Genomic DNA, 24,653 nt, shown 5'->3' with positions numbered 1-24,653 from the left:
TCCAAAATCCTGGAAAAAGTTGTTCACCACCAGGTCCATACCCACCTTTCCGCCAATAGCCTATACGAACACTTTCAATCTGGTTTCCGCCAACTTCACAGCACTGAAACTGCCCTGGTCAAAATCACCAACGACCTCCTAGTAGCCGCAGACTCTGGCCTTGTCTCCATCCTCATCCTCCTTGACCTAACTGCAGCTTTTGACACCATCTCACACAATATTCTCCTCCATCGCCTTGCTTCCATCGGCATAGCCGGCTCGGTCCTCTCATGGTTCACCTCCTACCTATCTGACCGCACCCAGTCCGTCCATCTCCAGAACTTCCACTCCCAGCCCTCTACTGTCAGTTGTGGCGTGCCTCAGGGCTCTGTCCTGGGGCCCCTCCTCTTTATTATTTATCTCCTTCCTCTCGAAAATATCCTTAGGCAACATAACATCAATTTCCACTGTTATGCAGACGACACCCAGCTCTACCTCTCTGCTGCTCCATCTTCTACCCTCCCCCCTCCCTCCCTCCTTACCTGCTTACATAATATCAAATCCTGGTTCACCCATAACTTTTTGAAACTCAACCCTGACAAAACTGAAATTCTCCTCGTGGGCACCAGATCCACCCTTTCTAAAACCAGCACCTTCTCCATTCAAATTGACAACAATACTGTCCCCCCCTCCCCCCAAGTTAAAAGCCTGGGTGTCATCCTAGACGGTACTCTCTCCTTCACTCAGCATATCAATACCACTACCCGGTCGGCCTACTCCCATCTCCGTAACATAAACCGCATCCGTTCCTCACTCACCACCGATAGCACGGCAATACTCATTAACGCCTTTGTCACCTCTCGTTTGGATTACTGTAACTCACTCCTCACTGGTCTACCTCTCAAATCACTTCGCAAACTTCAACTTGTCCAGAACTCTGCTGCCCGAATCATCACCAGAACTCCATCCTCACATCATATCACCCCTGTCCTTAAACAACTTCACTGGCTCCCTGTGTCCTTCCGTATAAACTATAAAATCCTCCTTCTAACCTACAAAGCCCTCCACTCTATTGCCCCACCATACATCACTGAACTACTTCATATCTATTCTCCGCCTCGTCCTCTCCGCTCCTCCAGTTCCACTCTCCTCTGCACCCCTACAGCGCGCCTGGCCACCATGGGCGCTAGATCCTTCAGCCACACTGCGCCCCGCCTTTGGAACATTCTCCCTCATCGCATCCGGTCGTCTCCGGACTTATCAACTTTTAAATCATCACTCAAAACATATCTGTTCCGTATAGCGTTTTCCACCTAACTCTCTTAACTTCTCAAAGCAGCCCGTGATGTCCTACCACCCTCTGCCTATTTCATATTGTCTCATACTGTTTCATATTTGTTGTTCTGTCATCTGGGTTTCTGTATTTCAATTTACTTTTACTGTACTTCGCCCACTTCCTAGATAATCCACACTTTTGCCTTTACATTCTCTCCCGCCGTTTATGTATTCTTGTTACTGTTGTTTTAATGCACTCTATGTATATCATGCTGTATGCTTCCTTTTCTATCTGTAAGGTGACCTTGAGACTTTGAAAGGCGCCATGAAATAAAATGTATTATTATTATTATTATTATTATAGACACTGCAGGTTGGTGGGACCAGTAACTGCACATCAGCGATATACCGCTCCAGGACCAGGGACACCTGCAGAAGGTACAGAGAGAACAGAGAGCGAGGGAGAGAGCACAAACTAGGGGAGAGAGAGAACACAAGGTTAGTAAGATTCAATGGTGGAATATACATGAGGTGGGAGGAGAGAAGAGAGGGGAGGGGAAGGGAAAGGGGGGGGGGGGTTAGGGTAGGGGAGCTCAGTGCACCGATGGTCCTTGGGCAGTCTAGGCCTATAGCAGCATAACTAAGGGATGGTTCAGGGTTGCCTGAAGCCAGCCCTAATTATATGCTTTGTCAAAGAGGAAGGTTTTAAGTCTAGCCCTAAAAGTATAGAGAGTGGCTGCCTCCTGAACCCAGGCTGGGAGCTGGTTCCATAGAAGAGGAGTTTGAATACTAAAGGCTCTGCCTCCCATTCTGCTTTTGGAAACTCTGGGAACCACAAGTAGACCTGCACTCTGAGAGCGAAGTGGTCTATTGGGATAATATGGTACTATGAGGTCTTTAAGGTATGAAGGAGCTTGATTATGAAGGGATTTGTATGTGAGAAGAAGGATTTTAAATTCTATTCTATATTTTACAGGGAGCCAATGAAGAGAAGCCAATATAGGAGAAATATGATCTCTCCTGCTAGTTCCTGTCAGGACTCTGGCTGCGGCATTCTGGATTAATTGGAGGCTTTTTATGGAGATATTGGGACATCCAGATAGTAATGAGTTACAGTAATCTAGCCTTGAGGTAACAAATGCATGGACTAGTTTTTCTGCATCATTTTGAGACAGGATGTTCCTAATTTTGGAAATGTTGCGCAGGTGAAAGAATGCAGTTCTAGAGATTTGTTTTATGTGTGAGTTAAAGGACATGTCCTGGTCAAAAATAACTGCAAGGTTTTTTACAGTAGTGCTAGAGGCCAGGGTTATGCCATCTAGAGTAGCTATTATTTGAGAAAAGTTATTTCTGAGATTTGTTCTCCCCGTGTTTGCATGGGTTTACTCCAGGTACTCCAGTTTCCTCCCACAGTCCAAAAACATGCATGTTAGGTTGATTGGTGAGTCAGAATTGCCTATAGGAGCGAGTGTGAGTGTGTGTGGTTGTTTGTTTTTGTGTGTCTATATGTGTGGCCCTGCGATAGACTGGTGACCTGTTCAGGGTGTACCCCTGCCTTCTACCCGAAAGAGAGCTGGGATAGGCTCCAGCAGATCCCCGTCACCCTGGTTAAGGAGTAAGCGGGTATAGATAATGGATGGATGGATGGATGGATGGATGGATGGAGAAAACAGAAGTTATTGTATTTGGGCCTAAAGACATCAGACATAGCTATTCTAAAATTATAGCTACTTTAGATGGCATAGCCTTGGCCTCCAGCAACACTGTGAAAAACCTTGGAGTTATTTTTGGCTAGGACATGTCCTTTAACTCACACATTAAACAAATATCTAGAACTGCATTCTTTCACTTGCATATACCTTTAAGTTGTTTGTAGTTGTATAAAACAATGCTGTGTACAGCATATATGTCTGACCTTTATATTATAAGATATTATAAGTGCCCATCTGTCTTAAATGTAATGTGATTACCTCTGCCAGGGTTTGAATCACACTGTAGTGACCATCAGTGCGTTAACTCCTCACTCTCTACTCAGAGCCCATTTGTGTGGGCACACTTCTCTGTTTTTGTGTTTTTCATCTTGCATACAGCAGTAATATTTTCTGCTTTTAACATTTGGACAGCCTACGTTTAAAGTGCTGTTTAACCTTTCAAAATGCTGTCGAGCTTCTGAACAACATTTGAATAATATTGTCTTTGCCAATATTTTACCTTCTGTATAGACAGAGTCTTGTAGGCAGTTGATGCACAGCTTACTTTATATCAAGAAAGTGTATATATTTATTTTTATCATTCAAGCTTTTTAAAAAAAAACATCTCTTTCTCTTCTTTGTCTGTCTCCATATTAAAAACTCATAATAGATATTTAAACAGTAATAGGAATGTTTAAGGAGGTGGATGAGATAAACTTCAGGCCTTGTGTGTTTTCACTCTCCAGCCATTCCCCTGGGTCTTTCCTTTACTGCCTTTAACAGAATACAAATCACTTGAATTATTCAAATCTCTAGAGAACTCATGGGGAATAAAAACTAATACACAGGCCAAAAAAAAAGCTAAATAAACCTTTGTATAAAGAGACTCTGAACACATTAATTACACATTTCAAAAGACAGTGAGGAGGAAGCTGCTCACTGAGAATAAAGCACAACATTTTTGTGTTTTTTACTGGGTCTGATGTTGTTTCTATGCCTTACCTACCATGGAGTAAAGCCCACACAGGTAAACAAAGCAACTCCCTTGATATGCTGTAGTGAAACATCCTCCTTTATTTCCTTGTCTTTTGTCATCCTTCACTTGCTCTGAGATGCTTTAGTCATATGGTACACAGAGATGGCTGCTGCTTTTGTACATGAGCGATGTTCACAATGGAGCGTCGAGGAAATAGTGACCTACTTTTTTAATCTATTCTCCTTTAATACATGAACAACAAGCCCACAGAACATAGAACATTGAGATTGACCACAGGTTTTCAGGCCTCATGGTGAAATACATGAAATGAATGATCCTGAAATGCAGAGACTGCAAAGCTAAAAGTGATGTCATATGCTGGTCACACTGATAGCCCATATTTTCATGTTTCTTAAAAGGTATGTGACAAAAACTACAATCATCTCCTCGTGTTTTGGGCTTTAACAGAGGTATGTATTGATATAGATATGCATTGCCTCTAAATATATATTAGTAGTAAATATGTAGGGTTAGTTGGAAAACAAGAAGGGCAGCAGCCTTTAAAATATCACAGGTCAAGCAGCTGTTTTTGTTTCATTTTATTTGGTTGTGGTTGAGCAGGAGAGGGGGTCAGCTGAGACAGAATGTTTCATAACTCTCAGGCATTCACAGAGAAGCTTCTGATCATCCAAACTGAAAAGAACATATCGAAAAATGTGCAATTCTGTTGTCGCTCAAATGATGAGTTTTGCTTGTATCTATATAAGCTGTTTAACGCACACACATTTTTGGGGCAGCTGTGGCTCAGGGGGTAGAGCAGGTCGACCATGAACCAGAGGGATGGTGGTTGGATCCTTGGCTTCCCTGGTCCGCAGGCCGAAGGGTCCTTGGACAAGACACTTAACCCCAAGTTGCCCCCAGTGGCTGTTCCACACACGCATGAATGTATGAGCGTTTGTGAGTGAATGGAAAAATAGTGTAAAAGCACTTTCATTACAGTTGAGTGTAGAAAAGTGTTACACAAGTATGAGACCATTTACCACCTCTTGCTATTTCCAGACTTAACCATTGGTGGACAAAGTACTCAACTTTATTACAGGTTAGACTATAATAACTACAGACGTATTTGTACAGAATGAGTAAATGGGAAAAAGAAGAAACTTTCTTTAGCGTAAATCCATTAATGGACCAGTCAGGGACTAAAAGTCCCAGACCCGATTTCCTTCTCCCTGGTCACTTCCTCCAGATCTTCCAGGGGGAAACCGAGGTGTTCCCTGGCCAGCCAATAGACATAGTCCCTCCAGTGTGTCCTGGGTCTTCCCCGGGGCCTCCTCCCAGTGGGGCATGCACCTTCCCAGGGAGCTATCTATGAGACATCCAGAACAGATGCCCAAACCACCTTAGTTGAATCCTTTTGATGTGGAGGAGCAAAGGCTCTATTCTGAGCTCCTCCTGGCTGACCAAGCTCCTCACCCTATCTCTAAGGGAGCACCCTGTGAAGGAAGCTCATTTCAGCCACTTGTACCCATGATCTTGTCCTTTGGTCATGACCCAAACCTCATGACCATAGGTGAGAGTAGGAACATAGACCCGACCAGTAAATCGAGAGCTTTGCCTTTCGGCTCAGCTCCTTCTTCACCACAACAGACCAGTACCATTCCTGCTACATCGATCCGTCTGTCAATCTCATGTTCCTCCCTTCCCTCACACATGAACAAGATACTCCACCTGAGGCAGGCCCTCTCCCCTGACCTGGACATTGCAAGGCACCTTTTTCCAGTTGAGAACCATGGCCTTGGAGGTGCAAACCACCCCAGTGCACGTTGAAGATCCCAAGATACTTAAACTCCTCCACTTGAGGCAGGATCTCTTACCCCCTCAGAGAGAGAACTACATTTAAGTCAAGTCTAAAAGTAACAATGAAAAGTAAATTATTAAATAGCAAACTACCACCAGGATGTGCCGCTATACAAAATAATAATAATAATTCACTAATATAGTGAATAAACAAAAGCACCAGTGTTATTTTAAAATCACTGTTCAGCAGAAGTCACTAGGATTTAAAGACAGAGGCACAGTTTGAATGAAATCTGTTACGTGTGAGAGAGGGGAACCCACACGCACATTCCAGGGCACAAGTCTTTTATTAACAAAAACAGTCTTAATGAAAGTTGAACAGAAAGTGTCTCGAACCCAGAGAAGATCCATAGGTAGGGAGGCTGAATAACCGGTGGTCAGGACCCATTGGGCGAGCCTCGGGAAGAAGGAAGATCTGCCAGGCAGGTGGGACCAGGGCAGTTGGTGGCGGAGATCTGCAGCGTGGCATTCCACATGAGGGAGGCGGTCAGCAGGCAATGGCCAGGGTAGCTGTCAGAGGTGATTTGCTGGGTGACGTTCCCCGTGCGGGAGGCAGCCGGCAAGAGACAGGCGTGTCGAGCAGCAGGCAGGAGCTCACAGAAGGATGCAGCTGAGGTAGGTGAGCAGACAAACTGGCGATGTGTCGATCAGAAGCCAGCGCCTTTATGGGGGTTGCAGGTGTGACTGATTGATTCTTCTGACTGGGCGCACCTGTGCTCAATCAGGACAAACACGGGGAAGACACACATCCAGACACACAAGGAAAAGGGAAAGAGAGAGTGAGGGAGAGGCAGGTCCTGCCGCCTCATGACAGAAATCAAAACCTTTTTAATAAACATTGCTGCAGCTAGTCTAAGCAAAGTTAGTACTTACATTTTTTAAGTATTGACTATTAGACAGTTCACATTAGAGACATGTCTAAACATTAAACTGAAATTAAACCAGGACAAAATCAGGTCTAACCCATGACTCATGTAAGCAATATTAAACCAGGACAAAATAACGACTAAACCAGGACCAGACCAGGACTAAACCAAGACTGAACCAGGACTAAATCATTGCCGCCATGCACAGGACAATCTGCCTACTCTGAGCAAGTGGGACAAACCACACGCAAACAAGAAACTTAATGAACACAGTCAATTGTCTTTCAGTTTCTGCAAAAGTAACGAGTAACAAGAGCCTTTATAGAAATGTAGTGGAGTAAAAAGTATTATATTTATCTTTCAAATTTAGTGCAGTAATAGTAATGTTTCCCCCAAAAATACTACTTAGTGGGTACAGAAAATATTCAGACCCCTTTAAATTTTTCACTCTTTGTGTCATTGCAGCCATTTGCCAAAATCAAAAAAGTTCATTTTATTTCTCAATGTACACTCGCACCCCATCTTGACAGAAAAAAACCAGAAATGTAGAAATTTTTGCAAATGTATTAAAAAAGAAAAACTGAAATATCACATGGTCATAAGTATTCAGACCCTGTGCTCAGTATTGAGTAGAAGCACCCTTTTGAGCTAGTACAGCCATGAGTCTTCTTGGGAATGATGCAACAAGTTTTTCACACCTGGATTTGGGGATCCTCTGCCATTCTTCCTTGCAGATCCTCTCCAGTTCTGTCAGGTTGGATGGTGAACGTTGGTGGACAGCCATTTTCAGGTCTCCCAAGAGATGCTCAATTGGGTTTAGGTCAGGGCTCTGGCTGGGCCAGTCAAGAACGGTCACAGAGTTGTTCCGAAGCCACTGCTTTGTTATTTTAACTGTGTGCTTAGGGTCATTGTCCTGTTGAAAGGTGAACCTTCAGCCCAGTCTGAGGTCCTGAGCACTCTGGAAGAGGTTTTCTTCCAGGATATCTCTGTACTTAGCCACATTCATCTTTCCTATAATTGCAACCAGTCGTCCTGTCCCTGCAGCTGAAAAACACCCCCACAACATGATGCTCCCACCACCATGTTTCACTGTAGGGATTGTATTGGGCAGGTGATGAGCGGTGCCTGGTTTTCTCCACACATACCGCTTAGAATTAATGCCAAAAAGTTCAATCTTGGTCTCATCAGACCAGAGAATCTTATTTCTCATAGTCTGGGAGTCCTTCATGTGTTTTTTGGCAAACTCTGTGCAGGCTTTCATGTGTCTTGCACTGAGGAGAGGCTTCCGTCGGGCCACTAAGCCATAAAGCCCCGACTGGTGGAGGGCTGCAGTGATAGTTGACTTTGTGGAACTTTCTTCCATCTCCCTACTGCATCTCTGGAGCTCAGCCACATTGGTCTTTGGGTTCTTCTTTACCTCTCTCACCAAGGGTCTTCTCCCACGATTGCTCAGTTTGGCTGGACGGCCAGGTCTAGGAAGAGTTCTGGTCGTCTCAAACGTTTTCCATTTGAGGATTATGGAGGCCACTGTGCTCTTAGGAACCTGGAGTGCTGCAGAAATTCTTTTGTAACCTTGGCCAGATCGTGCCTTGCCACAGTTCTGTCTCTGAGCTCCTTGGGCAGTTCCTTCAACCTCATGATTCTCATTTGCTCTGACATGCACTGTGAGCTGTAAGGTCTTATATAGACAGGTGTGTGCCTTTCCTAATCAAGTCCAATCAGTTTAATTAAACACAGCTGGACTCCAATGAAGGAGCAGAACCATCTCAAGGAGGATCAGAAGAAATGGACAGCATGTGAGTTAAATATGAGTGTCACTGCAAAGGGTCTGAATACTTATGACCATGTGATATTTCAGTTTTTCTTTTTTGAAATGAACTTTTTTGATTTTGGCAAATGGCTGCAATGACACAAAGAGTGAAAAATTTAAAGGGGTCTGAATACTTTCCGTACCCACTGTAAGTAAAGTACAAATTCAATACAATACAATTAATAATTCAATACAAATTCTCAAAAACTGTACTTAAGTACAATACTCAAGTAAATTTACATCATTATTGTCCATCTCTGGACATAACCCCTTGTAACCCCTTATTGTCGCGAATTTCCCTCAAACCATTAAAATTTTTATTCTTTGAATTTGGTTGTAGGAAACAACACAGGGCCATAGAGCCCTGTGACAGAACACAAACCTGCTCAACCAGAGTGGACGTATTTAAGCCATATTTGAAATACTGTGATGATGGAACAGCAATCAGTGAACAGAAACACTTTATTCAATTTCAAATCCTTGTTTCAGTAACAATGTTATTAATTTCATGACATCCTACTGATTTTTGGATCATTTTTATTCTGTTTGGATTGTTGACTAGAGGAACTGATCAATAGCAGCATCAATAAAATAATCTACATACAGTTATGGTCAAAAGTTTACATACACTTGTAAAGAACATAATATCATGGCTCTCTTGAGTTTCCCGTTATTTCTACAACTCTGATTTTTCTCTGATAGAGTGATTGGAACAGATACTTCTTTGTCACAAAAAACATTCATGAAGTTTGGTTCTTTTATGACTTTATTACGGGTTAACAGAAAAAAGTGATCACATCTGCTGGGTCAAAAATATAAATACAGCAACATGAATTAGCAATTTTGGTGACTTAGAAAGTTGTGTCAGTGAAATGAGCTTCATAGCATGGCCTCTTAACTTCTTGTGAGTGATTATGAGTGACTACAGCTGGTGACTTCTCTGAGGCCAGTTAAACAGGCCTCATTGGATACAAATGCCCACAAACACTACAATGGGAAAGTCAAAGGAGCTCAGCATGGATCTGAAAAACGAATTATTGACTTGAACAAGTCAGGAAAGTCACTTGGGGCCATTTCAAAGCAGCTGCAGGTCCCAAGAGCAACAGTTCTTTACAAGTGTATGTAAACTTTTGACCACAACTGTACATGAGACTGGAAAATCTGTTTAATTACTATTATGCCAATTATGCCTAATGTCACTAATTTGCAGCATACCTAGATTTATATATATTGTATGTGTGTTCAAATTAACAATCTCAACTTGATTTAGCAAAGACAGCAAAAACACAAAAAAGTTATTTTTTTATTAATTGTAAATAAATTTGGGCAGTTAACTTGTTTGCTGGCCTACCAGTTAGCTCTCCCTACTCATCTTTCTCTCCCTCCCTTTCCTTCTAGGTCTGCCACATTTTTTGAGTTTAGTTATTCCTCGGCCTCTTTTAGCCGTGGCGCCCCCAGAAAATTTTCACAGGGGTGGCCAGAGGGGGGCCAGAGAAAATCTTGGGGTGGCACACCAAATTGGGCCTCTAAGTGGTACCTCAGATTGAGTTCAGCTCGTGGCTGTCGATGCATGACTCTTTTCCATTAAAAAGAAAATATACATCAAACACTTTTACCTTAATTTTGAGAAACACTCAAAAATTTTGAAAAAACACGTTTCATAATTTTTTAAAACAGCTTGATTTATTGTAGCTGTTTGTGTCTGTAAATTGACACACCACCGCGGTCAGCACGCACATTGACTAAAATAGCTCATAGACATTGTCAGCATCTGCTAATGCTACTCTCTCAACAGTTTAAAAATCACACTAAAAAGACATGATAACATTAAGGCTGACACTACTTAAAATTAATATTACAGCATTAATTTACTTACTGGTTAGCTTTCTGGACTGTCTGGACTGCCTTCGACTGATTAGCAGACTGCTAGCTGCTAAATGTGTGAGGCGAAGTTAATTTATTACAGATTACAAAAAAAGTGTGCGTTCTAATTAATATACCTTATGGATGTCAGATGCAATGTCCTGCTAACTGCTTCTGCTTCATCTTCTGTTGAAGCACTAAACGCCTTTTGGGACATTATCGCCCCCTCCAAGTGGAGGTTGGATTTGCTGTCACCAGTCAGTTGAAATTGGTGGGCAGCAGCGCAGAGTTGTATATATATTCTCTTCATGAATCATTTACTTATGATTTATTTATTTATTCATTTAGGCTTTCCATTTATGTCTTGAATGAAGATGACTGTATGGTTTGTATGCACTGAATATGATTTATTAAAAGAGTGGAGCTTCTCTGGGAGGGCCAGTGGGGTGGCCGGCTAATTTCCGGGGGTGGGACTGCACCCCCTGGCCCTGCCTTGGGGGCGCCATTGTCTTTTAGTGATAATGATACCTGTAATGAGTGTAAGATTCTGGTAGCTTTGAAGGTGAGGATCACTAAATTGAAAGCAACACTTACAGATGAAGAATTACAAAAGTGGCAGGAGCAGAAACAGCCAAACAGCAAAATGCCAGCCTAAACAGGAGAGAAAAAAGCTGATCAGATGAAAAGCTGAACAAATGAAAGCCACGAAGGTAGCTCATCATGTCACAATCAGTTGGAAGAATGTGGCGACAAAAGATTAGATGATATTAGCGAAAGCGTGGCTAAAAGCACACCTGCTGAAAGTAAGTAAACAATCGAAACAATGCTTATGAGAAATGATGTTGAAGTACAAGATGAGCTGAAGGAACCTAAGTTTTCCAACAGAATGGCAGAATGGATCCAAGCCTTATTTTTAAAGACAGGAAGAATACAACTTTTTTATTGGACTCTTTCCTGAACATTTTGAGGTTGTAGCAAATACAAATGTATATGTGTGTGTGTATATATATATATATATATATATAATATGTATTGAACATGAAGGTTTATTATGTCTGGTTTATGAATTATGAATATCATAAACCATCTTCATAATTCTGGGGCGACATGCTTTGATGGCTGATTAACCAGTAAATTAATGAGTAATACGGGATATCAGTGTACAATCTCAGGGAGAGTTCCCCGATTCAGTGACGTATTTACTGTGTAAAATAACATTGATGATGCCAGTCACAGATGCCTTTTTAAAGATTTATTCATCTATTTACAATATATACTGTACATGCTATTTACATAGGGGGGAAAATGGAGGTAGAACTTATCAGAGAAACTAGCTGAATTAACAAATAAAACATTATAACAGTCTAACCGCAGGTTGTTTGCAGTGATGGAAAAGAAATCTTAAAATTAATTTATGTTGTGTTTGAGTCTGAGGTCTAAACACAGTTTTGGAGGAAGCTCTAAGTAGTTAACTATGGAGACCAACTGAGATTAGTGTGAGACAACCAGCACAGCCACGGGCTATTTGCTTGACCTCAGGTTTACTGAGGCTCGGTCCATTCCGTTCTGGGCTGGTCTGACTGCAGTCTGCCGGCAGGTTTCCTGGCGAGGCATTGCAGAAGTCCTCGGCTGCAGTCCTGGAGTCTGTTCATCGCCTTTCCTTGTTCGCCATCTGGCCGCTGCAAGGCTGTCCCATGGAGTCTGGTTGATGTGAGATGCTCAGCTGGAGGTGAACTGTTTGCTGCAGGACAGCCAAACACAGGGAGGATGTCTTTGGGTCTCTCCTCAGCATGGGCAGTAAAAGCAGTCAGTTTTGTGGGTGCTCTCTTTTTGAGGGTGTTTATCCTCAGAGAGGAAAGGTCTTGAGAAGTCTGCAGATCTCAGGATATCTGTAAAACTCTTTCTGACTGGAATTCTGTCCAGTGCTTTGTTCAGCAATTCTGTTCAGAGACTCTCTTCAGGGTGTGTCTGTCTGTGTACTGTCTTTCTGTGTCTTGCCGCGCTGGGTGGGGAATCCATCAGTCCAGTAGGCGCTTGACACGATGTGACTGGTCCAGGAGTCGCAATGGTCCCTGTGAATCAAGAGATTGTTTTCTTTTAAGTGTTGTAAATTTTAAGAATGTTTTTCTAAGATGGGAACAATAATTTATTTTTTCACCCAGCAAAGTTCAAACACATGACTAACAAACACATACACATGTAACTAATCAGAGTCAATAGTTTATCAATAACATACATGAAAATCAATAAAAATTTCATAGTTATATGGATTAACCACAAGCATGAATGACAGATTAACAATAGAACAGCTTCTATATCACACTGTAGTCTGCCAAGCAATGCTCTGTATAAGTCTGGACACACAGGTTACATATTTAGCAATCAAAGCAGGAATATAACAAGCTATAAAGAACAATTGAAGTCATTGTATAGGTTTCAGTTCAGCTGCTTGTATCCGAGATTTTGAACTTCCGCTCATGACCCAAAGCTCATGACCATAGGTGAGAGTAGGAACATAGACTGACCGGTAAATCGAGAGCTTTTCCTTTTGGCCCAGCTACTTCTTCACCACAATGGACTCGTAGATCGTCCGCATTGCTGCTGCCGATGCACTGATCCGTCTGTCCATCTCACGTTCTGTCCTTCCCTCACTCATGAAGAAGATACCAAGATACTTAAACCTGTACTCCGGGAGCACCTCCCAAAGGATGTCACAAGGAACATGGTTGAATGACTTTTCCAAGGCAAAACCGCATTGAATCCGAAGTTCTTCCATGGGCTGGATTTTCCTCTCCAGCACCTTCCATAGACCTTCCCAGGGAGGCTGAAGAGTCTGATCCCTCTATAGTTGAAACACACTCTCTGATCCATCTTCTTAAAAAGAGGGTCCACCCCAGTCTGCCAATCCAAGGGTACTGTTCCCAATTGCCGCGCAATGTTGCAAAGGCGTGTCAGCCATGACAGCCCAATAACATCCAGAGACTTGACATACTCGGGGCGGATCTCATCCACCCCCAGTGCCTTGCCACTGAGGAGCTGCCAAACTACCTCGGTGACTTCAGCTTGGGTAATGGGTAGATCAGGCTCTACCTCCTTTATGGAAGGCGCATCGGCGAGGTTGAGGAGATCCTTGAAGTATTCCTTCCACCGTACAACAATATCCCCAGTCGAGGTCAGCAGCTCCCCACCTCCACAGTAAAAAGTTTTGGCAGAGGACTGCTTCCCCCTCCTGAGGCACCTCAAGGTTTGCCAGAATTTCCTCGAGGCTGACCAATAGTCCTCCTCCATGGCCTCACTGAACTCCACCCATACCTGAGTTTTTGCCTCCACCACCGCCCGCACGCTTGGCCTGCTGGTACCCCTATGACCTCTATGAGGGAACTATAAGTGATATGGAGATTTTTGAGAAATGTGGCATTCTACAGCACATCAGGAAACCAGGAGATGTTCTGCTTGTGGGCAAAGGGTTCACTGTACAGGATCTACTTTACTTACAATAAAACCCCTGCATTACTGGGTAAGTCTCACATCAGAAGAAGAGATGGCTACAAGGAGGGTATCCAAGGCAAGAATTCATGATGAAAGCTTTAATAAAAGGCTGATAAAGTTCAAGTTTAGCAGTGGAACTATCAGCCTCTGTCCTGTTGCCTCCCAAATGGTTTATGATAGATGCTGTTTAATGAATTTTCAGAGGAGCTTATGTATCTTAAACTCTATAAATAGCAAAGCTAGTACTTGTTCATGCCATATCCAGATTTATGGGACTTATATTTTGAGATTTTTGTATTTTGTATGTAGGTAACAAGGAAAATATTTTATCTTAACCCTTTAAAACCTACCATAGAACAAGTCCACCAGAGCATATCTTTACATGCTGTGGTGCCATATTTTTTGGAGCATATTAATTTGCCATACATCAATGCAATCCTTATATCCCAAATTTTAATAAGTCCATAATACGTCCATACTAACTAAATAAATTGATATAAAGTGCAATAAACCACACAAAAATGAAAATATTTTTTTCCACATATTTTTCTAAATACAGAAATGTCATAGCTGTCTCCCTCAAAGTTGTAAATATAAAAAAGTTGTACAAAGTCATTTCACACCACAGAAATTTTATTTGGAGTATATCCATAACTTAGTTTTTGACACTAATTTTTCTAAACTATAAGTACAATAGAACTTCTAAGCAATGTTGTGTTTGTGTAATTTAGATGCTTAAGAAGCAGAATTGATAGCAGTTCAAAGTTCAGGTGTAGCTTCTATTTCACATTTATTTTGTACTCATATTTACTTCATATCCTCTGTTGTCCTAGGTTATGTTCCTCCTGGACATTTTTAGTTGCAATTTTTCTTACTTCCTAATAAATTATTTTGTACTGGTATTGCCTTACCTGTTTGTCTTCACTCTGAGCCCAGAAATGCAACAAACGTGACAGAAGTATTTGATCAAAACAGGCTCAGACAACAACAGACAAACAACCCTGGCAAGGAATAGTTTTGTCATTTTTGTCTTGTGTGTATGGATGAGATCATATGAATCCAGCATCACGTAACCAAGTGCTCCAAATGTTAGGCCAGGTGGCATTAAACTGGAGTCTTTGTTTAATTTCTGAAAAGCAGATACTTTTCATATGTTCTATGATGACATACTGGAAAGGCTACTCTTTGCCTCCAGAAAACAATAGGCATTTCGCAATATGCTGAAAAGAAAACAGCTTGCACAAAGGACTAAAAAAACCATTGTAGAGAATTGCACTCTCTATTCATCATTTGTGTGAACAAGGTCAACAACAGAACTGAGAATCTCAATAGTCAACTGAATGGGCTGTAGGAGAAAGACGGATGCAGTAAGAATCTACAGTACATATGGATTGCTGCATATCTGGACTTTTTTTTTTTACTGCTTTTTGTATCACTGGATTAACAAGCACATTTTTTTTCTTTTGATCTGAGTTGTGAATGAATTCAGGATCTCTAGTGATTATACCTCTGAATTATTTGGCAACTGGAAAAATGCAACAGTGATGATCGCACAAACTATTGAAATGCTTTCACAGCTTCATATAGTGACACAGAAATCTTCTGGTTTCAGTCTCTTCTGTCCAATTTGGTTTTCTTATTTTTTTACTTCATTCCATCTCTCTTGGATTGTTGGCTACATGCCATGCAAAAGTGCAACTTAAACAGTCCTGCAATCATGTAAATTGGTAAAAGGTGAGCCACTTTGCTCCCATCAATCTCAAATGGATTACAAGTAATAAAATCAGTCTGGTAAATAAATGTAAGCACTTAAATATAGTAACTACTGCCTGGAAATTGGCAGACACATTTTCAACATTTGGCTGTTTTAATTAACTTTAAGATATTTAGCCTAACAGAAACTTTGCATAAAGTAGCCTGTATTCATGATTACACAGTTTATTTATACAAACATTTTATGATTTCACTGTCCATTCTATTATCATTTATGCTATTTTCACAAAGAGCACATTTTAAGACTTTTACAGATAGTTTTCGATCAGCCAATCACAGTCCTTGAAGTGTTGTGTCATCCCTAGCAACGGGGGTCAACCACACCTCCTCACTACTTTCCTTACTTAAGAGTTGCTCTTAGAAGTTTCCTAAATCACTTTTAGTCTAGGACTCCCAGCTAGGACTTTTTAGACAGGAGCTCTCTGAGAGGATTCTAAAAAGCTTTATGAATACAAGCCCAGGCAACTGTCCCCAGACAACCTTTCTCCCATCCTCAATGATGCTAAAAGTTGTTTAGAAATCTTAGTTGGACGACAACGTGGGAAATGTGCTAGGAAGATTTTTAGACTAGTACCTGAACACTGCTCCTAACTGTCCACCTGCCGAATCCCTGCGCACTGGAGAACAAGATTTGGAAGCTCTTTCCATAAACTGTAAACCATTTCATTCACTGAGGGATATTTCCTCGTTCATTCTGGCTGGTGTTTACGCCTGTGTTACCACAACGTTACAACACCTAGCTGACCAGATCACATAGATGACAGAAACACTGACAGACTCAATGCTCATTGTCTCAGCGGATTTCAGGAGAGCAAACCTTAGCTATGAACTGCCCAAATACAAACAGCATATCAGTTAACCCAACCAGGGACAAAAACACATTGGACTACTGCTACACTGTAATAAATGACGCTTATAGCGCTGTCCTCCATGCTGCTCCGGGTCTCTCTGATCACTGTTTGATCCATCTCATTCCAACCTACAGGTAGAAACTTAAAGCTGCAAATTCTGGAGGAGGAGGCTTACAGGAATGGGGACAGGACCCTGTGTAACAATTGGCTCATTATTCAGAGCTATGCCACATTAATGTTCAGATAGTTACTGTCTTATTCTCACTTTGCCTGGTCCAAAAACAATAAAGATCATCTGGAGGATACAGATTACAAAAGCTGTTAGGTTAAAAGGGGGGTTTCTGGGGTGTCTTCCCTGGCACACAGAGTGTGCAACGGCCCTGAGTAGTCCTCAAACCAGTCTTTCAAGGAACACAAATAATTAAATTGAGCCTCACTGAAGACTGTACCATATTCCAGAGGAAAACACCTATTAGACTGTTTTAAACAGCACATGGCAAGAGCTACTCAACACAAATCTCTGGTACTGTGATTAAACTTGAGTCACAGCTTTTCCTCTTCTTCCCCCACCTCTTTCCAGCTACGCCCTTCCTCTCTTTTAAAAACTAATCCACACCTCTCCCTGTGTGGTGACTGAACAGTTGACAGGAAACAGGAAGAATTATCAAAATAAAAGTCAGGATGAAAACCTCAGCAATTTGACCTTGCAAGGTTTTTGTCTCCTAAGCCTGCTGTGAGTCTAGCCTGTCTAGCCTGTCCTTTGCTGGGACTGCCACACCTGTACAATCAGGCAAAGAACACACTGGCCAAGGAAACCAGAGTACCTAAAGGAACATACTGAAAATCTGAAAGATCTGGAAAGCACCAGGTCCAGACAGTGATACCCCAGCCCACCAAATTACTCCAACAGCTCTCTGTGAGGAACATTTGTAAGCTAATTAAGATCACACTTGTTTCACTGGTACAAGGTAGTTACACTGACAGTTTGAATCACTCACTCTGTTAGCAATGGCAGCAGTCTATAACACAACTGTTCATATCAGAGGTGACAGCAGATCTGGGTGAGGTTATTGTGAGATGTTTGTAGACTAGAAGGAAGCTTTGACATAAATAAACCTTCCTTGCAGGTAGAACTGATAGGAAGAGCCATGAATGGACTGCTAAGCAGACCTAGTGGGCACAGGCACAGGGCTAGTGCAACCCATGGGGCTCATCAGCAAAATATCCATGAAAGAGACTGAAATGAAAAAAACACACAAAAACAACCATGAAGAAATTGTTCCCAGTTTGGACAGACGAAGAGTTACAAAGAGATGCAAAATGTTGAAAAGAACTCAAAATATTAAAAGATAACAGACACTAAATTTCTGCAATGAGATGCAAAATTAACAAAATGAGAAGTAAAAAGATGCAAAATAACCACAAACAATTAAAACATTTCCTGAAAGAGACAAATAATGTCTGCAGACACTAAAAAAATGAGAGGACAAGCAAAATGTTTGGAATACAAAATAACCACAAAAAATACCAAAGCTAAAAAAAACAGAGCTAACCAAAATGTTTGTCTCTTTCAGTCTGGGTGCTTTGCTTTAACACAGTTTTTGCTTGCACCATTGCCCTCTGCAATGAGTGATTACTGGCAGCAGCATGTTTGCATTCATTTGAAGTACTTATGTGATTGTTTCAAGTTCACTGGCATCAATGTGAAGAAGTTCATATTTAGATACAGGTAAAAAAGTTTCAATAAGCTAGTTGTTTATTGACTTCAATAAACTTCTGCTCATATTATCATAAACTTTGAAACACAGTAAGCTGTTTTTCTTCTCTTTGTTCTTACTGCTTAAGTATAAAAAGGAAAAATATGGAGAAAATAAAATGCTAGAAAAATTAGTTTTTTTAACCTTTGATAAAACACATAAATAGCTAAAATAAACTGTTTTGATGTGTTCCTCATGACTCAACAAGTCTTCTTTTCCTTTCAAACCTCACCGTTCTACTTGAGTCCCTCTCATTTACACACATGTACTCTGTTTAACCTTCATTCCTCTCCATTCCAGAGCAAACCTCCACCTCTCTAGATTTTCCTCCACCTGCTCTCTGCTCTCACTACAGATGACGATGTCATCTGCAAACATCATGGTCCACAGAGATTCCTGTCTAACCTCATCTGTCAGCCTGTCCATCACCACAGCAAACAGGAAGGGGCTCAAAGCTGATCCTTGGTGCAGTCCCCCCTCCACCTTGAACCCCTCTGTCACACCTACAGCACACCTCACCACTGTCTTACAGCTCTCATACATGTCCTGCACCACTCAAACTCAACACTCAAACTCTGGGGCAGTTTGTCGTGAGAATGCAATCTGACCTTGAGCTGGCTACAACTTTATCTTGAGGTTAATACATTAAAATTCAGTGCACAACATTGTTTCACTGTTCTGTACCTTCAGTAAGATGCAATACATTTTCTCCAGTCCACTCAACAATTTGTAGCAGAAGAAACAAATTTCTTTCATATTCACAGGTCTTGTGTTTATGTTTTTGTTTCCACCCCATACTCATTTAAGCAATGAGTGGCAGCAAGGATATCATGTGACTTACAGTGAGACATTTTGGTTTAACTGTATTTTACAAACTGATCCACTGATTATGACTAGTGCAAATGGAGTACAGGTTCAAAAACACAATTTAAAGATGTGCCTCTTTGTCTCTGAGAGTGTGTACTTATACCCTATTAATAATTCTCTTTGATAAATATCAGTCGCAATAAAAGTAAGCCAGACTTTGACTGGCTTTGACAACGATCTCTCCTCACATGCACAGCATGGACTTATCGTCAGTTCAGAATAAAATCTATAGGATGCTCAGTCCTTCATTACTGGCACTGTATGGATAGGCCTATTAGAACTGTTATTTTGTTAATCACAGCACCTCCTGTCAGACCTCACAATATGACAGAGTATTAGGGCCTCAAGGGAAAATTTAATTTTGCATGTCGAGAATAAAGTTGAAACATTGTGATTAAGGTTGAAATGTCAAGACTAAAGACAAAATCTATTGTTGAAAAGGATCCTCTCACATGTACAGTTGCAATCAAAATTATTTAAACCCCCATTGTATTTTAGGTTTATAATATTATTTATAAAAACTTTCAGGTGTTTGCAGTAAACAAATTACAGGGGAACTGATTAAATCGTTAAATTAAAATAATATTACAAGGATTTTATCCAATTTCAACATTAAATTTTACAGTCACCTGACTTGAACCCTATTGAAAATCTCTGGTGGGATTTGAAAAAGGCAGTTGCAGTTCACAAACCCAAGAATATTAGTGAACTGGAGGTCTTTGCCCATGAGGAATGGACTAAGATTCCTTAGGAGCACTGCCAGAAGCTGGTGTCTGGCTGTGCATCACATTTGCAGCAGGTCATAAAAGCAAAGGCGTGCTCTACTAAGTACTAAAGATGCTTGTCATGATGGGGTTGAATAATTTTGAGACTACAGTAGTCATTAAAAGTGGCATATTGTGTTGAATTTGGAGAAACCATTTGTAATAATAGTTGTGCTGAGCTTTTTCAACTGTTCTTGTTTAATTTGTTTAAAATTTTAAAAAAACAGCTGCTAGTTTGTACATTTTACCAATGAACCTAATTTGCAGTGGGGGTTGAATAATTTTGATTGCCACTATATATGCCACCATTGACTGTCACTAATTTTGTGTCTTCTCTCTCCCATAGTTTTGTGCTTTCTCTAAATCCTCTCTCTCTCTGTACCTTCTGCAGATATCCCTGGTCCTGGAGCTGTATATTGCTGATGTGCAGTTATTGCCCCCATCAACCCACACATTGTTTAACTGTTGCTCGTTGTTGTTGTTCTTTTCTCTCTTCTCTATCCACTCACCCCAACCTGTTGTAGCGAATATAAATACATATGTTTGAGAGCATAGATAAGTTGATAATATGTGGTTTATGAATTATGAATATCATAATTTGTTAATTCATGAGCAATGCAGGATATCAGTCTCTAATCTGTGTGAGAGTTCTCTGATTCAGTGACGAGTTTACTGAGTGAAATAACATCAATGATGCAAGTCACAGATGCCTGTTAAAGATTTATTCAACTCTTTCCATGGTAGGGGACACGGAGGGAGAACTGAACAGAGAAACTAGCTGAATTAATGAATTACAACAAATTGAAACACTGTATAGGTGTAGGTGGTTTGTAGTGCTGGTTGTTGATGTTGGATCGGCAACTTGGTGTGAGCTATTTACTACAAGACAGGTAAACACGAGGAGGATGTCTTTGGATTCTCTCCTCTGCGTGGGCAATAAATACCTCATCATTCTGTCTCCATCTGTTGGGCTCTAGGTGAGAGCAACAGTGTGTTCTTACAGAGTGAGTCTCTTTTTTCCTGAGAGAGTCCTTGTGTCTAGCTGCGCTGGGCGAGGAATACATCTGGTTTGTCCGTCATTGTGCTTGACACAATGTGATTGGTCTATGAGGTGCTCCATCCTTCCTAAACTGAACAACAAATCTGACATAAACCTGCTCAAAAAATTAAAATACAATGTCCATTCAATTAGCTCAGCTATACATCAGGTTACCCATTCAATCATACACCTTTAAATTTCCCTAGGCACACTGTTTACCACTTTTTTTTTTGTTTGTTTGTTGGCTCACAGGTAAGGTCCCGTAGTTCCACGTCCAGTGTTGGAATGAGTTGGATTGTTCAGTTTCCTGAGATTTCAGGAAAGAAAGGGGGAAAAAAAATAGAAATGCTCCCAAGAAAAAATGAAATAACAAATCCAGTTGGTCCTACCACCCCCATGGTTAACCCAGTTTGTTAAACCTGCTTTCTTGAATACACCCCTGGTCCTGTTGGCAGGCTCATTATGCCTAGTTCTGCTTGTAGATTGTAAGAAAAAAAATGCTATCTTACAAGACAATTATTTCATTATTTAAATTTGGTTTTCATCTTTTTATGTGGATCGCTCTTGAAAACTATGTGTACACTGTCAGAAATATGCCTGGGGTGTGCACATTCTTAACATAACATAACAACCTGAACGTGGCATTCAGATACAGTACTATGCCATAAGCTTGTACATAAAGATAATGAAAATTGAGCAAAAGCTGCCAGGGGTACAAAGTGCTGCTAAGGATGAATTATGTTCAAGCAGGAAACAAACATGATCATCAAACTGCAAAGCTCTGTGGAATTCTGTGATTCACTTCCTCTTCTGTTTGTCTGTAGCTATGCTAACATGATTGATATTAGATCAAATCTTGCTATAGTAGAAGAAAATGGATTACATGGTTGAGGGAGGGGAGTTACACATCACAAAAATAAGTTAAGACAAGCTGAGCCACATATAATAGTGACTCTGGCTTTGTTATGGCCAACAGGCGTTTTAGTATTCAGATTTGATCTAATGAAGATGACACCTGATATTTGTGGTGCAGCCTGGTTATTCTTCCATCATATTAATAAGCTGCTGCCCTCTGGAGTTATCCCAGAAGGCCATGCATGCTGGTTGTCACTGCAGGAAATGTTGTTTAAACCAGCTCACAGGATATGATGTCAGAGGTACAAATGGAGTTGGAACTGATAGCCGACCCCTGCCTGCCTGTATAAATGACTGATTACTCTTGGTGAAAACTCAGCCTGAGCTTATTACATGCAGTTGTTTTTTAAGTTGCGTTTGGTTTTTTTTGTTTTTTTTTAATCATTTTATCAGTCATTACATTCTCATCTTGCTGTGTCAACACTCATTTGATTCCATCAAGCTGATCATTGTTTTGGTGTATAATAATTTATTTTCCTTTGAAAGTTCAGAACTGGGTGAGAAAAGTACAACATCATGGCTTATTCAGAGGGTGCAAATCAAATACTAATTTGCTGTTTGAATTCAACTTCAGTTGGGTGTGTTTTGCCTCTAAATGCCAAACTAATGCACAGACTTCTGTTGGTGACAGCAGGAGAGGCAGCAGCAGCAAACCCATGTTAACAGCTCCCTTTTACAAGCTGCTATATCTTCCTGTTTGGCTGAAACTCTGACAATTTAAAGAGTTCCTCTAACAGGAAGAGCAGTAAATATGGTTGATGCTATGGTAAAGTCAGAGGTTTCTTGCCATAATAAGATTTGTTCCTGTGGATTTGTGGCACTTACAATTCCTCCTCATAGGTTCTCCTCTCATCCGTTTGATCACCTAACACAAGATTACGTTATGGCTCCGGATTAGCTTCTGAGGGAGCGGCCTGGCATCCTAGGTGTGTCTTTGTGCAGCCTAAGAGGCTTATGGGAAAACTATGTGCTGGCTAATAGCCTTATATTTTTTAGCCTTTTTTGGAAGAGAGAATCTGATTTTTCTTCCCCCTCTCCCTAAAAAGTTTGTCACATAGACACTGATTTGCCATAGACGCCTCAAATCCAGTTTTACTGTGTAATACATCTGAACATGGCTGTAAAGCTGTGGCTTTAAGTCTGACTACACCACAGGAGAAGGGCTTTGCAACAACGCCAGCCTGTCAAAGGAGTAGTTGGGATTATTCTCATACAGGCAAAACAGGGTAAAAAGTTACCATGTACACTGCGGTCATTTAGCTGCAGAGGGCTTTTGTTTGTTGCTGGAAACCATCAGGTCTGTAGAACACAAAAAGCGTAGTGATGGCCCAGGTTTAACGCAGGAGTGTTCACTTACTTTAAGAGCATTTCACAAAGTATTACAAAGTGATATAATGTCATGTTTAAAGGAAGAACTAAAGTACTGAAGGTACATATCTATATAGACAAGTAAATGGAAAGGTTTATGTGTATATGTTTGACCATAAGGTATATGGGAGTATTGCCCTCTCTCACTCACCTGCTTTCATTTATTTCCCCTATTCTTTTTTCTCGTCATTCAACTTTCATTTTTATCATGGCCGCTCATTTTTCATTTATGACCCATTCCTCCATCCTCACTGCCTCCCCCTCACTTCAGTCTTGCCATCCCTCTTCTCTCCCATCTACTTCCATATCTGCAGCCTGCCGGCCAGCGAGAGGGCCTGCATCGTCAGCGAAATCAACAACGGCAGGGCCATTTTGAGGCAGGTCCCATGCATTGCTAAATAGCCTCTTATTCAGCATAGATGGGATAAACACTAGGTACACGGAGCCCTGTATTGTAGCAGCATAAATCACAGCCCCTGTCTAAAATCCCACAAATTACTGGTGAAGTAAGCTGTCTGGAGAACCTTGAGAGCAGGGTTATAGTATAATACCTCAACGTCTAGTAAGCCCACAGACATATTTGTTGAGGAAAAACACTAAAATAGCACACAGGCAGACCAACACTCCATATTTGTAGTCGACAACAGTGGACATTCATGGGATCATGAAATATACAGTATATACCACAAGGCCCTTAAATGAATAGGCACATATAGAAGGGGTTGTGTAACAGCAGGTTTATTACCAGCAAAGTATGCCAGTGGGCTTTTGTTCCTGTTGATCCTCCATGTACTTTCATTGTCATGACATTTATCTTACACAGAAAAACAAAGGAGAGAATACTCCTGCCACCCTCAGTAGGCACCCACACCACCTCTGGGTCATGCTTCCATAAGCAGTCAAACTCAAATATCAGACATCCTCTCTTTCTGTCTGTCAACCTTGATGGCTGAGGATTTTTTTCATAATGACACTAAACTGGATTGTTCTTGTCTCATGGCAGTCCAGGGTTTACTTGATGCTCCTAGGTTGGATGACATTTAAAAAAGAAAACTTTTATCAACTCCAAACACAGAGGAAGCTATATTCTCTGTCATTAACATTACTGATGCCATGCTGATGCCCTGTTTTGTGAGCTTTACCCAATAAATATATTTTCACAAATGTAGTGGACCTAAAGCAGCAGAATATGTTCACATTCCTGATTGAGGCAGGAGTGATATCCTTAGTAGGTCACTAAGAGTGAGAATGAGTAAACAGGAAGTGGTACAGCTGTCAAGTCTCCATTTGATGAAAAGCAGACCAATGAGAGAACCTTCTTAACGAAGAAACTCCTTCGCTTTACATTCTGCCATAAATACTTTGAAACTAGTCCCTTTCAGACAAGGCCTGAAACTTATACAATGACTTAAGAATTGGTCTTGTTATATTTCTGCTTTGCCAAATTTGTAACATGTGTAACCAGACCTATACAGAGCATTGCTGTGAGACTATGGTGTGACAGAGAAGCTGT

Source organism: Mastacembelus armatus, chromosome 10, assembly GCF_900324485.2.
Source record: "Mastacembelus armatus chromosome 10, fMasArm1.2, whole genome shotgun sequence".
NCBI classification, from domain to species: Eukaryota; Metazoa; Chordata; class Actinopteri; order Synbranchiformes; family Mastacembelidae; genus Mastacembelus; species Mastacembelus armatus.
This window is presented reverse-complemented; position numbering follows the sequence as displayed.